The sequence below is a fragment of the Erinaceus europaeus genome, chromosome 7 (assembly GCF_950295315.1).
Source record: "Erinaceus europaeus chromosome 7, mEriEur2.1, whole genome shotgun sequence".
Classification (NCBI taxonomy): Eukaryota; Metazoa; Chordata; class Mammalia; order Eulipotyphla; family Erinaceidae; genus Erinaceus; species Erinaceus europaeus.
The window spans coordinates 87,131,176-87,144,400 of NC_080168.1; the positions used below are offsets into that span (position 1 = coordinate 87,131,176).

At 41.2% G+C, this 13,225-nt stretch overlaps 1 protein-coding gene across 1 annotated transcript in view; it reads left to right on the plus strand.

Annotated features, from left to right (window-relative positions):
- Positions 1-670: 670 nt before the first annotated feature.
- POSTN (periostin) overlaps positions 671-13,225 on the plus strand; it is a 529,487-nt gene continuing 516,932 nt past the window's right edge. The window contains exon 1 of the mRNA XM_060194910.1: positions 671-675. The gene's annotated coding sequence lies outside the window, so the exon portion shown is untranslated. The remainder of the gene's footprint in view (positions 676-13,225) is intronic.

Sequence of the window (13,225 nt, forward strand, 5' to 3'; positions counted from 1 at the left end):
TCCTCCTACCGCTACACACTTATCAGAGGAAGTCCACACATTTCCGGTCAATGTTGCCCCCAATAGACAAAAACCTCAGGCCTGGTATCCATATTCCGCCACAGACCTGAAGGAACTACGCCAGGCTATCAAAGATGACGGTGTTCATGCCCCATGGACCAGGTCCATTTTACAAGGCCTGCTTCAGAACCTTAATACCCCTCAAGATTGGAGAGATGTGACTCGTGCTACGCTCCCAGGCCCCCTCTTCCTGCAATGGGAGGCATTCTTTCGCGATGAATGTTTACAACAATCGCGGAAAAATATTCAAAATCAGCCAGAGGGTAATTTTGATGCATTGTTTGGAACAGGCCAATTAGAAACAGGGATTCAACAGGCGGAAGCCAAGTTTCCAGCGGGGTATTTTGATCAAGTACGCCTGTGTGCATTAAAAGCATGGGAGCGATTAACACCACCCATGGGAGCAGCCTCAGCCCCCATTCTCTCCCTGCAACAAGAACCTGATGAATCCCTCGCTAAATTCATTGCCAGGGTCCAGTCGAGTTTGGAAAGGAAGATTTATAATCCTGACGCTCGTTTTCTCCTTCTGCGATCCATAGTCTGGGATGGAATGCTTCCGCATTTTCGACAGGCCTGTATCACTCTTAAAAATGAACACCCAGATACTTGGATTCTAGCTACACAGGATCTCAGATCAAGCTCTTTTCAAGGACCTATGTTACAGGCCTATGCAGCTACCTTACATAAGCAAAAAGGAGCTTGCTTTCAGTGCGGTCGCCAAGGGCATTGGCGTAACCAATGTCCAGAAAATAGACCGCGACCCCGCCTCCAGTCAGGGCGACCCCGCCTCCAATCAGGGCAACCCCGCCTCCAGACAGGGAATCAGAGACCACGAATGCCTTGTCCCAGATGCCAGAAAGGATTTCACTGGAGGAGAGACTGTTGGTCAAGGTTCCATAGGAACGGCACGCCTCTGCCAAATGTAAACAGGGATTTAAACTAGGTATGGGGCTTCCCTTAGCCCCGCCCCCAAGAGGGAAGGAAGCAGGTCGCCCGCTTGGTGCTGTGCCCTTCTTCCACAAACAGAAGCCCAGCTTGGGACCCAATCCGTCGCTATACCCACCACGCCAAGTAACAATAACAGAGGGTGAGCAGAAGGAGGAACCCGTGGTATGTGGGAACTTCCAGCATAGAAATAACCGGCTGGAGCAAGAGAACAGCTCGAATTCAGAGCCTGAGATTTTATGGACCACCCCTGTTTTAGAAAGGGGTCACCCAACTATGACAGTAAAGATTGGTAATATTCCTTTTAAGTGTTTGATTGACACGGGAGCAGATAAGACAATATTAAGACAAGCAGAGGTTCCCCAGAGTTGGGAACTCCTCCCAGGACCACGCTTACATGGTGTTGGAGGATTGACTCAGGCATTCCGCACACGAGATTCCCTTGTGTGGGAAGATCCAGAAGGGACTACCGGACGCTTTCAGCCTTTAATAGCTGATATAAGCACCAATTTATTGGGAAGAGACTTGCTGGAATCTTTAGATGTAGTGATATCCTCAGACACCTCTGCAGGACACCACACTCACTCCTGTGAGACTGCTAGACCCAACCAGCACCCCCAATACTAACTGCCACTGTTCGTAACAGAACTTCCCGCTTAGATTGGCTTTCTAATGAGCCTGTCTGGGTGGAACAGTGGCCTTTGCCTAGGGAGAAGCTAGAAATTTTAAAAAAACTCGTCCAAGAGCAGTTATCGTTGGGACACATTCGTCATTCTCGGAGCCCATGGAATACTCCAGTCTTTGTAATTAAAAAGCGCTCAGGAAAATGGCGCCTCCTCCAAGATCTTCGTGCAGTTAATAAAACCATGCAGGTTTGGGGCTCCCCCCAAAGGGGTTTGCCTCTTGCTTCCGCAATTCCCACAGGAATTCCAATCATAGCTATTGATATACAGGATTGTTTTTTCTCTATTCCCTTACACCCACAAGATTGTAAACGTTTTGCTTTCTCTGTTCCTTCTATTAATAATGCCAGCCCTGCCGATAGATTTGAATGGGTGGTACTGCCCCAGGGCATGGCTAATAGTCCTACTATTTGTCAAGAGGTTGTTAAATCTGCCCTTTTTCCATATATTCATAAGGGCCTTAAGGTTTTTCATTATATGGATGACGTGTTAATATGGGGAGAATTAGATACAGATCTCTCCGCCCTACGTGATTTTCTAATCCCTGCCTTAAAGAGAAGTGGACTTAATGTAGCTCCTGAGAAGATACAGCTAATCCCTCCAATATCTTTCTTAGGCTCAGAGATTTCCCTAACGCAGATTCGTCCTTTAAAACCTTGTGTTACTTTTCCTTCTAATCTCACTCTTGCTTCTTTACAAAGTTTTCTTGGAAATTTGAATTGGCTTAGGCAGTATCTTTATCTGCCTACGAGCTGCCTGCAACCACTGTTCGATCTGTTAAAAGGAAACAAACAGCCCTCCTCAAAGCGTATGTTAACCCCCGAAGCATCCTTGGCTCTGGAAAAAGTTAACCAGGCTCTCCAGGACATGCACCTCGTTCGATTCTCCCCCTCCTCTCCAGTAAATCTTCTAATCTTTAACTCCACCCCCACGGTAGTGGGGGCATTGTGGCAGAAACATGGCGTTCTCGAATGGCTTCATACGCCAGTAGGCGGAGCTCCAAGACTCCTTACCGAGATTGATGCCTTAGCATTTATGGTTCGCCAAGGAAGAAACAGATCGGTTCAGGTCTTAGGAAGGGAACCAGATTCAATCATTCTTCCCTTTTCTCTCACTGATACAGAATGGCTCATACGCCACCATTCTCGTTTTGCCATAAGTTTAATGGGTTTTCCAGGACAATTAGATAATCATTTTCCCTCTAATAATTTGATAGCTTCTTTACCTCTGTTGCCTCTACTAGTACCTAAACTTTTCTCTCGAGATCCCATCCCCTCTGCTCCTACAGTGTTCACTGACGGTGGAAAAAAGGGAGCTGCTGCCCTTATATATTATCCAGACCAGCAATACCCCAAACCTCTCTTTACTGAACTTCCTGATAATTCCCCTCAGTACAAAGAACTTTATGCTGTTTTCCTTGCATTAAAAGCTGTACCAGAATCCTTCAACCTTTTTTCTGACAGTGTGTATACTGTTAACTTACTTCCATGGCTTGCTCGATCTTATGTAAGAATTGATGACAACCCACTTTCTCCTCTTTTAATTCAAATTGCCTCTATGCTCTGTTCTCGAACCCATCCACTGTATGTTCAGCACCTACGTTCCCACAGCCCTCTTCCTGGTCCCCTGTCCGAAGGGAATGCTGCAGCTGACCGCCTTGCCTCCACAGGAATTCTCCTAGCCTCTGTCTCTAATCCTGCTGACTTTCATTCCCTAACCCATGTTAATCTTAAAGGTCTTCGAGCTCGATTTCCTGATATTCCTCTGCCACAGTTAAAACGTATTCTTGCTACATGTTCCTCCTGTGCAGGTCTAATCAAAACACCTGCTATTCAGACTCTGGGGGTTAATCCTCGAGGTTTAAAAGCCAACGCTCTTTGGCAAATTGATGTTACCCACATACCTAACTTTGGCAAACAAAAATATGTGTTCGTCTCAATTGATACCTTCTCTAAGTTTATGTGGGCTACAGCTCAAACTGGAGAAAACTCAAAAAAGCTTATAAGCCATATGCTCTCCTGTTTTGCTGTAATGGGCTTACCTCTTCAACTTAAAACGGATAATGGACCTGCTTTTACCAGCAAACAATTTAAAGATTTTTGTTCCCTCTGGAACATTACTCATACTACAGGCATTCCGTATAATCCACAGGGACAAGGCATTGTTGAGAGGGCCCATCAAACTCTTAAGGCTCAATTAAATAAAGAAAAAGGGGAAATGTACCCCCCTAATATCCAGCTGGCAAAAGCCTTAACTACATTAAATCTCTTTAATATTTACAAAAACTCCGACCAACCTCCTATAATTCTTCATTGGCAAACACCACCCACCCTCCCAGCTATTAAAGTCAAATGGAAAGACCCACTTGATAAAATTTGGAAAGGACCTGACCCCCTGTTGACTATGGGGAGGGGTTTCGCATGTATTTTTCCACAAAATTACTCCAAGCCTGTTTGGGTTCCTGCCCGCCATGTCCGGCAATACCCACATGATGGTGCTGATATCCCTGAAGAACAAGAAACACTGCAAGAAGACTGGCTGCAAGAGGACTGGCTACAGGATGCACCCCAGGATCCATAATACAGCATGGCAGAATCAAAAAAAAAAAAAAATCTGATTCACAGAACTCTCCCCCCCCCCCGAATGAATGTCTTATGCTATGACTGGCCAGTTGTGTTTTGTGAGTGAGTGAGTGAGTGAAAAAAAAAAAAAATTGAGTGAGTTGAGTGACCAAAATTTTTGTATGACCCATTGTGCTCAGAGTACTCTGAAAGTTAACTGACTTTATATCAAACGGCTGGACGCAGCCATGGTTTCTGGAGACGTCCAGAAACAGTCCAAAAATTGTTCATTCCCCCTTTTGATTTCTTTTTTAAGTCTTGATATCAATATGAAATGTTTAGTCTTAAACTGTGTGAGTAAAGATGGTTCAACTATGACAGTAGTTCTAAATTCACATTTGAAATGATATATCTTATTTACAAGTTTTTCTCCTCCTGTGTGTTATAAACTATATATTTAATATGCGTGTTTCAAGTTTGGTAAACATTAACTTGACAGTTAAATCGTAACTTCGAAGTTACATTTTTACGAGAAGAGGTAAAATCAATTCATTTAAGTAACTGAGTGTTTAAGGTAAAACTCTAAATATTCAATGTGACAATTCATCATCTCCTAAGTTAAAATACAGATTCTCTATACAGGACATTTTTGGAGGGCCCCCAAAAATGTCCTGTAAGCTATCTTGTGGAAATTAATCCACAACAAATTTGGCATCAATCTGATATTGTAAATGTACCAAAAAAAAAAAAAAATTGTCACTAAAATGTGTTAACTCTAGTAACCTGAGTTTGCTTAAAAACCCAATGTAAAAATAGTCAAGAATCAATATATGTAACTTAAACTCGGTATGAAAACTTTGCTATATAAAGACTGCTACATGAGGTCACGTAAGATGACCTTTACACAAAATTATAAAGATACCTAAACCAGTTATAATCATTGAGTTATCAATTGTAGTAAACTTCTAATTTGTTACAAAGTTTTTTCATAAGTAATTGACTACAGCTATGACAAGCCTTCGCATAAAGAAGCATCTGCTCATATTGAATCCCCAGAAATCCATCTTGGACCCCTGACCTCTGACATCACCCACAATTACAGCCATCCCCAGAAACCCATGATGTGACCTGACACGATCTGGAGAACCTGATTCACAGACTCCGAAGGACAAGACTTTCCTACTGCCTTTCTCTCAACCATCGGTGTCTGCTCTTCCTGCTTCTGTTTCGCCCATCATGTTTTGGCGGTTCCAGGTCACTCTCTACAGAGAAGAAAAGTTCCGGTGGCCGTCCTCCTCCATCAAGATAGACGTGTGGCATTTATTTCCTGGCCGTTGACATTGGACTGATGCTTCTATAGAACTTGCTGGACACTCCTTTTATACTCCTGGACTTCTTGAAGAATGACTGTAGCAGGCTGACTCGGGATTTTGCAATGCCAGATCACCCCTCTAGCCCCTCGGCTTATCAGGCCCCCACTCGTCCACCCATCAGGCTCACTATGTCTCTTGCTACTCTTACTTATCCCTCCCTGTCTTGTGCTAGTTATTTTTGAAGACACTTACACACTATCATTCTGCTTTCTTCCCAACAGGTTTCCGTTCACCCCTACACTGCTATTCCCCTGACAGAGATGAAGCCTTTTACAGACATTGACCCAGTTATATATGGCCATTAAGTAAGAGGAAGATGTTGGGGAATTGTGAGGATATGGTTGAGCTTGGAAGGGCTTGAGCCTGAGGGGTGTGTCAATCCTGTTAGTCTCTCTCTCCACGGAGAGGTTGAGCAAGGAGGGACAGTAGAACCCCAAAAAAGGTGTGCCTCTTATCAGTCTCCCTGCCTCACAAAGTGCCCCACACTCCTGATACTATGGCAAAAAGTTAAAAAGAAAGGGGGAGATGTTGGGTAGTTGCCATCTCCCCCTGGCTTCTTCTTATCCATATGCCTATATAGGGATTTACTGATCCAAAGGTTTGGTCTATTTACATAAATCACTTTTACATAAAGCACTCCAGGGCATTGGTGGTTCAGTTATAGGATTCTCGCCTGTTCCGCCCCCTCCTTGTCACACTCTGATTTTCACCAGTCACTTTTCTCTCCACCCTCTCTATATCACATCCTGTTTCCACCCTACTTGGAGAGTATAAAAACAGCTGCTCTTCTGATTAAAGACACTTGGAAATTGCTTTCCGGCTCCGAGAGTTCCAGAGTGTATCTCCTGCGGAAGTTGGTGCAGCACGCGTTCCTGATCCCTCTCCCACACAGCAGCCTAGATCAGCTCCAGTTGAGTTCTCTCCAACCCAGAGAGCACCGGCTTGGGAAGAAGTACCCTCAGGCTATCCCGGCACAACAAAAGGGAAAAAATGGCTTTCATGGTGCAGGCACTGAGCCCCAGCAATAACCCTGGAGACAAAAAAAACTTATGTATATCTTGCTGATACACTATTGGTTATGATAGCAAAATCACATATGTGTATATGTGTGTATTTTTTAGTTAGCACCTCTAAGTCCTCACTTAACCTTTTTTAGTAGGTTCTTGGAAGTTGTGAATTTGAGTTTAGTGATGTATAATCACCAGTTTTAGCATAGCAAGGTGATACAAATGAGGCAACTTCTGCACTGGGGAGATAGCATAGTGGCTATGCAATGGACTTTCATGCATACCTGAGGCACCAAAGGTCTAAGGTTTAATCCCCAGCACTACTGTAAACTAAAGTTGAGCAGTGCTCTGGTAACACATACACACACATACACACACACACACACACTAATGAGCCAAGGTTCATTTCTGGCCACACAACATCACCATACCACTAGAGAACTCAGTCACTTCTTATATTAAGAATGTATATTCATTTATTTTTCAGACTGACTCCATTTCAGAGTTGCAAACAGTGGGAACTGATCTCCACAGTTCAGGGCCTGAGTCAGGCATGAACCCAGGGCAGGATGCTTCTCCACCATCACAGCCAGGCTCCCACACACATTCTCATTCACTGAGACAGGAACAGACAAGAATAGAATAGACATAGAATTCCACAGACACATATTTGCATTGGGGGTGGTGGGGGCCAGAGGAGCCAGATGAAAGGCTTGCAGATTTATGGTAGGTTGGAGTGGCCATGGTCTTTTAAAACGGTGTTATCGGGAGAGCATGAACCATTATCCTGCTCTACTGACTATGTGCGTTGACTCAAGATTTTCTTACTTTGTTTTTATGTATGAGGGCTAGTGCACTGCTCTCCCATTTAGTGCAGTGCCAGGATCCTCATCCAGAGTTTCATGTATACAAGCCCTGTACCCCACTGCTGATGCAACCCCCAGCCCTCCACCTCAGGGTAATTACTACCACTCAGTACCATCACTGAGACACTGGCTATGATAAAGAAAAGGAAACATTGTTATTTTGAGGGGGAAAAAAGTAGTTCAAAGACCTAAAGGGCATGCATAAATTATTACATCTAGTTAGTGCATACAGTAGTGAAAAACACAGGGGTCAGGTGGTAGCGCAGCAGGTTAAGCACACATGGCGCCAAGCGCAAGGACTGGCAGAAGGATCCTGGTTCAAGCCACCGGCTCCCCACCTGCGGGGGGGGGGTCACTTCACAGGTGGTGAAGCAGGTCTGCAGGTGTCTGTCTTTCTCTCCCCCTCTCTGTCTTCCCCTCCTCTCTCCATTTCTCTCTGTCCTATCCAACAACAACAACAGCAGTGACAACAACAATAATAACGACGATAACAAGGGCAAAAAAAAAAAAAAGAATGAAAACCACGTATTATAATTTCCCATTACAATACCCTTAACAGAATGTCACACTGTCTCCTATTTAACAAAGTGTGTGTGTGTGTGTATGTGTGTGTGTGTGTGTGTGAGAGAGAGAGAGAGAGAGAGAGAGAAGAGGAAGAAGAGACAGAGACAGACATGAGGGTGGGAGGAATAATCATTATGAAGAATAAGCAGCTTATGGTTAACCAGATTACTAGGGAATCTTACCCAAGGAATAAATCCAGAAAGAAATTAAGCATTAAGCTTGACTTTATAGAAAACCTTTTGAATCTTGGGTCAAGATCTAAATTGGAGTTCCAGGAAGCAGTAAGGAGGCCCCCAGAACATTTCTAATTAGTTCTGAATAAGGAGTGCAGCAGAAAGGAGTTAAGGCTCATTTTTAACAAACTATGCTTCCTCCTTCATTTTGTATTTCTTCTTTCTTTGTGTGAACTTTGCATTTTACCCTAATAATAATACCAGTTTGACTTACATTTGTTTACTTGTTCTTTTGGAAGCATTAATAAGCTGGAAAAGAACCCAAACTCAGAAAGTAGAAAGTACTCAAAATTTACATTTCACTGGCCTTGACCATTAGGTGGGGCATTTCCAGCACACATGTTATTAGATACGCGATGTATCTGTTGTGCTTCATGCACGTATAATGGTGTGGCAAATTAAAATAGCTTTACTTAAACTAAATCTATTTTATAATCAACACATATTTTGGAATTGTCTTTAAAGATCTTTTTTTAAAAAATAGCATGTATTCTTTTCCCTCTGCTCTACCTGAAATTATAGATTCTGTTTTTAGCAGCAGAGTGCATAAAGCAGCATGAGGCCTGTCAGTCTACACAATGACATGCACACGATTTTTCCTTTCTATGTTAGGCAGCAGACGTGCCCTGCTGCTCCAGCTCCTTGGGAAGAGTACTGCATCTCTGGGTGGGAGGATTATAAAATGAAGGGATTGAAAAAGTTGAGATGTTGACTTTACAGCTGTAGCATGCCACCTTTCTTTAAACATAAGAGAATACGCTGCTTTTTAGTTCTCTGGAAGAAAAATGCCTCCTGTCGTTGAGTGCACAGCCCCTGTTTCCATTTTGATTAAGCAATTTCCATTTAGATATTCTTTACCTAATGAAAGGACCAGATTGATTGCAAAGTTTTGTTTTGTTCCTTTAGTCAATGAACTTTATGTAGAAGGGAAAAAAAGATTTAGTGCAAAAAAAGAATAAGGGATTTTTAGAAAAAAAAAAAAACATTTATATTGACTTAGCAAAACTGTGCAGGCAAAATGAATATTAAAATTTGTTTAATTATTTTATGCATAGTGAAGATGAGATACCCAGTAAATCAGCACTATACATCTACTTAGTGACAAAAATCAAAGTCAAGAGATTTCTCTCACTCCATTAATGTACATTAAAAAAAAAACAGAAGTTGTCATTACCAGGCTTTTGAACCTATGGATTTTGTTATTCTTTCTTCATAAAATATCACTTTTGATAATAATAATAGTAATAATAATTTGAACAGGGTCATGTTCCATTTTATTTGAAACATTATTATTAATTTTATTTAAGATAGAGATAGAGAGGAGAGACAGAAAAAGAGGGACAGAGGCTATAGCACTGAAATATGATGGTGAACTGGACTGGAACTTGGGCCATGCACATGGCAAAGCAGCACACTATCCAGGTGAACTATTTCTTTGGGTCTAGATTAATTTTTTGGTTACCTTTAAAATATACTTACACGTGTTTAAATTAATTATGTTGTCTTTAATTTTGGAAGATGTTTTAAGTGTTCAGCAATTATGGTTTATAGATTTGGGAACTTCAAATAGGCAGAGATGCTTATTTTTAAATCTACTAAATACCCAATGTTAGAGGTAGTAGTTTTTAAAGTTATTTTTATGCAATAGTTTTAGAAGCTCTTTTTTAGTTTAGTTTCTTGTTAGCAACCAGAAGGACAGAAATTACTAAAGTTAGGGCAGAAATAAATAACATAGAGAATAGGAAAACCATACAAAAGATCAATGAAAGTAAATGTTGGTTCTTCGAAAGAGTAAACAAAATCAACAAACCTTTAGCCAGACTCACAAAACAAAAAAGGGAGAAGACCCAAATAAATCGGATAGTAAATGAAAGAGGAGATATCACAACAGACACTGCAGAAATTCAACATATCATGCGAGGCTTCTATGAACAACTATATGCCACCAAGCTAGAGAACCTGGAAGAAATGAATGATTTCCTAGATACCTACCAACTTCCAAAACTAAATAAAGAAGAAGTGGATAACATGAACAGGCCCATTACAACTAATGAAATTGAAACAGTTATCAAAAATCTCCCCAAAAATAAAAGTCCTGGACCAGATGGTTTTACAAATGAATTCTACAAAACTTTCAAAGAAGAACTAATACCTCTACTTTTAAAAGTCTTCCAGAAGATTGAAGACACTGGAATACTCCCTGTCAGCTTCTATGAAGCCAACATCACCCTGATACCAAAAGCAGACAGGGACACAACCAAAAAAGAAAACTACAGAACAATATCTCTGATGAACATAGATGCAAAAATATTGAACAAAATTCTAGCCAACCGGATACAGCAGTATATCAAAAAGATTGTTCATCATGACCAAGTGGGGTTTATCCCAGGCATGCAAGGTTGGTTTAATATATGTAAATCAATCAATGTGATCCACCACATCAATAAAAGCAAGACCAAAAACCACATGGTCATATCAATAGATGCAGAGAAAGCCTTTGACAAAATACAACATCCCTTTATGATCAAAACACTACAAAAAATGGGAATAGATGGAAAATTCCTGAAGATAGTGGAGTCTATATATAGCAAACCTACAGCCAACATCATACTCAATGGTGAAAACTGGAAGCATTTCCACTCAGATCAGGTACTAGACAGGGCTGCCCACTATCACCATTACTATTCAACATAGTGTTGGAAGTTCTTGCCATAGCAATCAGGCAGGAGCAAGGAATTAAAGGCATACAGATTGGAAGAGAAGAAGTCAAACTCTCCTTATTTGCAGATGACATGTTAGTATACATGGAAAAACCTAAAGAATCCAGCAAGAAGCTTTTGGAAATCATCAGGCAATACAGTAAGGTATCAGGCTATAAAATTAACATTCAAAAGTCAGTGTCATTCCTCTATGCAAATACTAAGTTAGAAGAAATTGAAATCCAGAAATCAGTTCCTTTTTCTATAGCAACAAAAACAATAAAATATCTAGGAGTAAACCTAACCAAAGAAGTGAAAGACTTGTATACTGAAAATTATGAGTCACTACTCAAAGAAATTGAAAAAGACACAAAGAAGTGGAAAGATATTCCATGTTCATGGGTTGGAAGAATTAACATCATCAAAATGAATATATTACCCAGAGCCATCTACGAATTTAATGCTATCCCCATCAAGATCCCAAGCACATTTTTTAGGAGAATAGAACAAATGCTACAAATGTTTATCTGGAACCAGAAAAGACCTAGAATTGCCAAAACAATCTTGAGAAAAAAGAACAGAACCGGAGGCATCACACTCCCAGATCTCAAACTGTATTATAGGGCCATTGTCATGAAAACTGCTTGGTACTGGAACATGAACAGACACACTGACCAGTGGAATAGAATTGAGAGCCCAGAAATGAGGCCCCACACCTATGGACATCTAATCTTTGACAAAGGGGCCCAGACTATTACATGGGGAAAGCAGAGTCTCTTCAACAAATGGTGTTGGAAACAATGGGTTGAAACATGCAGAAGAATGAAACTGAATCACTGTATTTCACCAAATACAAAAGTAAATTCCAAGTGGATCAAGGACTTGGATGTTAGACCAGAAACTATCAGATACTTAGAGGAAAATATTGGCAGAACTCTTTTCCGCATAAATTTTAAAGACATTTTCAATGAAACGAATCCAATTACAAGACAGACTAAGGCAAGTATAAACCTATGGGACTATATCAAATTAAAAAGCTTCTTCACAGCAAAAGAAACCACTACCCAAACCAAGAGACCCCTCACAGAATGGGAGAAGATCTTTACATGCCATACATCAGATAAGAGTTTAATAACCAACATATATAAAGAGCTTGCCAGACTCAACAACAAGACAACAAATAACCCCATCCAAAAATGGGGGGAGGACTTGGACAGAATATTCACCACAGAAGAGATCCAAAAGGCCGAGAAACACATGAAAAAATGCTCCAAGTCTCTGATTGTCAGAGAAATGCAAATCAAGACAACAATGAGATATCACTTCACTCCTGTGAGAATGTCATACATCAGAAAAGGTAACAGCAGCAAATGCTGGAGAGGGTGTGGGGTCAAAGGAACCCTCCTGCACTGCTGGTGGGAATGTCAATTGGTTCAACCTCTGTGGAGAACAGTCTGGAGAACTCTCAGGCTAGAAATGGACTTACCCTATGACCCTGCAATTCCCCTCCTGGGGATATATCCTAAGGAACCCAACACATCCATCCAAAAAGATCTGTGTACACATATGTTCTTGGCAGCACAATTTGTAATAGCCAAAAACTGGAAGCAACCCAGGTGTCCAACAACAGATGAGTGGCTGAGCAAGTTGTGGTATATATACACAATGGAATACTACTCAGCTGTAAAAAATGGTGACTTCACCGTTTTCAGCCGATCTTGGATGTACCTTGAAAAAATCATGTTGAGTGAAATAAGTCAGAAACAGAAGGATGAATATGGGATGATCTCACTCTCAGGCCGAAGTTGAAAAACAAGATTAGAAAAGAAAACACAAGTCGAAACTGAAATGGAATTGGAGTATTACACCAAAGTAAAAGACTCTGGGGTGGGTGGGTGGGGAGAATACAGGTCCATGAAAGATGATGAATGACATAGTGGGGGTTGTATTGTTAAATGGGAATCTGGGGAATGTTATGCATGTACAAACTATTGTATTTACTGTTGAATGTAAAACATTAATTCCCCAATAAAGAAATAAATTATTTAAAAAAAAAGTTTAGTTTAGTTTCTTATAGTGTGAGATGGAAAATTCCTTGCCCTTTCCCCCTGACCACAGGACTTAATCAGTAAACCACAAGCTGTTTACCAGGACCCTGCATGCAGGTGAGGCTTATCAGGACCTTTGCACAAGGAAACTGTTTACCAGAAGGTTACAGCCAATGACAGGGGATG